This window comes from Watersipora subatra, chromosome 3 (genome assembly GCF_963576615.1).
Source record: "Watersipora subatra chromosome 3, tzWatSuba1.1, whole genome shotgun sequence".
NCBI lineage: Eukaryota > Metazoa > Bryozoa > Gymnolaemata > Cheilostomatida > Watersiporidae > Watersipora > Watersipora subatra.
This window is the reverse complement of record NC_088710.1, coordinates 58,405,604-58,411,287: the sequence shown is the minus strand read 5'-3', so window position 1 is coordinate 58,411,287 and position 5,684 is coordinate 58,405,604.

Here is a 5,684-nt window from a genome sequence, read left to right as displayed (position 1 = left end):
CTCTAAGACTAATTTTTACTTAAATGATGAAATTTTAGTAAAAAAAAATAAAGTCACCCAATATTAAACAGAAGGATGTGCTTTCTCAGTGCCAAGAACTACCAGCTGGGCTAACTAACACGCTCTCATTCTGATAAGTAATAAAACATGAATTAGTTATAAAAAAGACATGGTGAGTGTTTAGGGTTGGCTTTGGAATGATAGCGAGTAGCATAGTCAATGACTCTCTGTAGCAGGTGGTTGTTTAATAACCAGGCATGTATAACTGTCTGTAGCACGCTCCTAACAGGGTTCAAACATATGCCTTCGTTCATATAGTAGATCATCAAACCGTTCCTCAAATATACCAGTATATTTTCTAATAAATTTAAATAAATAATAATAATCCAAATACTTATATTTTTATGTTTAATATTTTTATATTTTTGAAGCATCTGATAGTTATAAGGCAAGTCTGGTTGATGGAGCGTAATATTTAAGTCGCTTGAAGTTATAAAATCCTCAGCTTCATCTATGGGGCCTCTTTTAGAGGGTCACATGCGTCGAATTTTAAAAGATCTTATCAAATGGTACAGTTATTTTTTTATGATTTAAGATGTTATTTGTTGTTTGAGGGAATCTGACAGCCAGGAAGCTTCAAGATTAAAATTGACAAATCTAGATCGCAGTTGCAATGCTCAGAAAAAAAGACATGCCCAGACTTCCCTAAAAGTGACGACTTCAGTTGTGCGGCTGCCTGTCCCTCTTGTTATTGACATCGGATATTGCATTCAAATTGCAATGTTACGCATCTCTATTGACATGTATTATATTTTGTACTTATTCATGGTTGTTTTTTTTTTAATTCCAAATATAACCTTTGATATAAATTTCTCAAATTTTTTTAAGCAGAGTATTGTTTATGGCAGCAGCTGAGGCAGCCATAGATGACATTTTTTGTCCCAACTGGTGATAGGAATAGAATAGCAATTTCAGTCTTAAATTGGTTTTTTCTTTTTTCCTGTTTTCCCTCTTCCCTTAACTAGTGGAAAGGAACCATGACTCAATGGACTCATGCTCTACATTGCTCATTCGTGACAATTCACAGCTAGTCTCATAGTGTCATGTGAATGTTCAGGGAAGTTTGCTAGAAATTATTGGTAGTTTAAGTTTCCCTATAGATAAGACTCGTAAACATTCATAATGTGACGCTGGAATGAGCAATGTTTCCGGTTCAAAAAGAACATCGGCAAATATTCACTTATAACTATTAGTACAAAGTTTAGCTTGGGGTCAGCTTGGGATCCTGTATTTGCTGCTGTATAAATAAAGCAAGCAGCTGATAATACTGCTCGCTGTCTTAGTCACCGCTTCCTCTTCATAATCTTTCCACTGATTCACCTTTACTATTAACTTTCCTTCACTATTAATCATTAACTTCTATCAACTTGGACCTTTCCTTAGCGTACGCTTTATCCACCACGTGTCTAGAGTTGAAGGTTGGTGGTATCACACCTGCTGACACTTGCTGCACTCTCTGGTTGGTACCTGCTGACACGTGCTGTACTCTCTGATTGATACATGATTACCTTTGCACATTGGTGTAAACTGTTTGACAGTTTTGTTAATTATCTGAGTAAGCATTTCTATTCCTCGCCATTATCCACGATTTATAGTCGATATTAAACATCGCGGCTAATTCTATGGCGATCCAACTTCATACACCACAAAAATTTTAGAGATGATGAGTGTTTATGGTAATTTAAATATTGCCAAATTAAGCATTTGTCAAATAAGATTTATGTGTAGCATAAAACTAGCTCGACACGACTTGATTTCGGTACATCGCGGACATAGTGCAGGCTTCTATACTTGATGAGTTTCATTTGCCATCTGTTGAGGCTTTCTACACTGACATTCAGAATTTTTCAAGCAGTCTCATCAGATGCTTCTACCAAGTGACCAGATGTTCCGTCAACTCGCTCCAGGAACTTTCAGTAAGCACTGCCACCTGGTGCCACATGATCTTTTTTATATGTTAGCCATCTTTATGATGATGAGCGTCTGCATTTTGTAATCTTGCAAATTCATTTTGCGTTTCGTTGCCATGACGAATAGGATGAGTTTGGTTTCAGGAAGAGAACACAGACCTCTTGCGCTCTACTTTGTGTAGATATGATTCTAGAAAATTGGTGAAATCAACTGAGTTTACATTTTTTAAAAGGTTAAATTCCTCAACCAGGTTTAGCCTGTAATCCAAAACATCTACGAGGACAAATATGCTGTCCTAAATGTTTATCGATGAGTCCTTGAACAAGTTGTCTTACATATATGCTATTTATTTTGTAATTGAGTGTCTAACTGATTTCTCTGTTGATGTGGAGTGACTGATAAAGGACACATAGTGTTTCAAGTTGTACAAGCAGTGATGAACTTCGTTTGACCTAATTAAGAGAGTCTTCCAGCCTGGGAATATTATTGTCAATAGATTTCTCTGATATGTCTCATGACCATAAAAGCTTTTTGATGTATACATGTATATTCCTATCTGGTTTCTGCTTTGTCTTTATCTCCTTGACAACCGAACCTTCTGTTACACAGAGGCAGCAAAAACTCTGCAAATACCAGTTGTAGCCTCAGTTCCTTACATTCATTCTAGTGTTCTGTCACTCAGTGTCCAGTTCCAACGACCCCTGCTAGATTTTGAGTCAAGACGCATTGAACTAGTAAAGCTCTGTCTCAGGTTTGATGAAGGAAGAAAACAACTTTTGCTATAATAGGAGTAAGGTCTGTCCATCTGTTCTCAGCCACGGATGGTGGTTGGAAAAAGAGTGCAACATGCGGAATTCGAACTTGAATATATATATATATATATGAATACATATTCATATATATATTCATAAGATATATTATATAATATATATTATTATAATATATTATATATAATATATATAACATGAATATATTATTATATATTCCTATATATAGTCATAATATACAATATATACATATTATTGTAATATATAATATAATATATATTATATCATAATAGAAGAGTTCTCACTGCTAAAAATTTTAAAATTCCAATCTCTAGAGTACTTCAGTTGACCTCAACAAAAGAGGTGCCAAGTATGCACTACCTGCGATACTTGTTTGTATTCCATTTTTGTGGTATAGCTAGACACATACTTATTCCTTGTGCTTCATCGGCACACCTGACGATTTCTTACTGCACTTTAGACTGCATGGATAGTAGTTTATAAAATGAGTGTTTCTATAACAAGCTTGAATAGCTCAGGCGGATGTTGAAGATGAGCGACGTAGTTCCAAGAACTCATTCCTTCCCCTTCTAGTGTAATCCTAAAACTAAAAACTGTTGCAGTGTAATTTTATAATGCCAATGTTTTTGCATTACAAAGAAAGATATCATAATAAAACCAAATTCTGAGAAAGAGATGAAAAACTGAGTTGTTGTGAACAAAACTGACCAAACAAAATTTTAAAAATGAGCAAAGGTGTGTAGCAGTTCTTGTTAAAAGTTAGCTGATAATATTTTTAATTTACATTTATTTATATTTATTATATCTCATATTATATATTTATATTTATTACATATCATATATTTATATTTATACCAATCACAATATTTCGTTTGTCAATCACATTAATATTTGAAGAACAAAAAATCATTTGGGGCACAACAAGACACACGATGCAAGATCCAAGCTGTGACAGAGAGGTCATTTTTCCAGCCAAACATAGACGTTTAATATTCGGTGGTATTAATGCTGAAAATTATCCAATGAGTGAACACGAGACAAAAACGGTCCTGTTGACCAACATTCTAATATAACCTCTACATCTAGTCAAGTCACGCTATATGTTTTGGCTACCCAACATGGCAGCCAATTATAATATAAAGTCAAAGGTCAAAGCATATTTAACAAATACTGAAAAGGTTTGTGTCATATTTATTTTTATCAAATTAAAAATCTAGTTATCAAGTTAACTTTTAAGCGGTGGTTATAGAATTACGCTAATCAGCGTGTGTGTAGGCTTCATTTTGTGATGTTCGCTAGCAAGAAATTCTTCCGTCAAATAAATAGGAAATTAAAAAAGTAGTCTATAAAAGTTATAGCTACTCTCGGAAGCCACTTGTTTAAAACTTATCAACTCATGCTCTGCTTTCCTGAATAAGAATTTTGGGATGAACAATATTTTGATAACCTAGTTAAAAAACGAAGTGATTTTAAATTTTAAATATAATTATATAGCACCGCAGCTGTTTTAGGTTGATATTTTGTAAAGATCTTGGATTTTTCTGTAAATTTTGATTAATGTATTGACAAAACCTGGTATTTGGTTGAAATACACAAAAATATCATTCAAACACTAATCTTAATTTATCTGCTACTGTTAGTGTAATAAACATTTCTGCTGTCAGTTAACTTTTAAGCTCACTTCACAGTGTTTTTCTCCTACTAAAGGCTGGTTTACACTGTATCGCTGTATGTTGGCATTGTCCTCTCAGCGATTACTCGTCGACTATGTGCACTGTATCCGATGACATCGTCGGGCCAACGAGGATACGTTGGAAAGGTTTGCAGCTGTCATACATTCCCGATAGTTTGCCGAGCATCTACAACAGCCTATGCGTTGCGCAACACTTCGGTGATGGTGATTGGTTGTCGAGGATTGCTCAGTCTCTATTTTCTTTCATGACAGTTGCTGCGGGACTAGCATCTCATCATTGTTGTGGCTACATCATATAATGATAACGCTATACTACGGACTGTTTGTTGGCGGAAATACGGATAGGTTTGTGATAGTGTGAACAATGTTATTACAGACGATCATCGAAGTTTTGTGTGATTAACATCGACATACGGAGATATAGTGTTAACCAGTCTTTAGCTAGGAGCCATCATATCTTGCTAACATTACCATATATAATGTACTGAATTAAAGCCTTAATTCTGAATTTTTATTGTTTTGGACTCCTTGGTACTCAAGCTATTACACTAGTAAAAAATTAAAAATAAAGGTTAGCCTTAGGTTTTAGTGGATAAGTTTTAGATCAACTGAAATCTAAAATATACAGCGATTAGAACTCACCGTCTTGATGTGCCATAGCTCATTAGAAGTGGGTGTGGTGCCAAGAGACAGGCTCCACAGTTTGACGCCATACGTTTCTCTCTGGCTCCTCTGGTCATTGGGCAAATAATAGTGAAAGGAGCCGACGATTCTAAATGAAATATTAATGACATACTAATCACTCTCACACTTCTTCTATCAGATTATTTGTGACAATTCAATTTTCCGAAAGAAGAATTTAGATTTTTTGTGTGAGGCATTCGTGTCAATGTCACTGTAATTACATCTATTAACTTTTGGCAGCGACCATACACTGTTTCAGTTTGCAATGTCACTAGATGGCGGTTCCTGCTTGTCTCTAACCATTGGTCTAAGATTGAATACCAAAACTCCCCATTAGCTAATGAATGTTAAGCCTCGAGTCGGTGGGAGGTCTAATGATGCGTGACTAACACCCTTATTGGCATATCTACACACACATAAGTTATAAGGCATCAGTAGCCTTCACCCACTTTCCTGTAAAGACACCGTGATCTAACCATTTATTCAGGTGTTGATTCAGCCATTAACTTATAATCATTCTAATATCTTAAAATTATTCGCCTGTAACA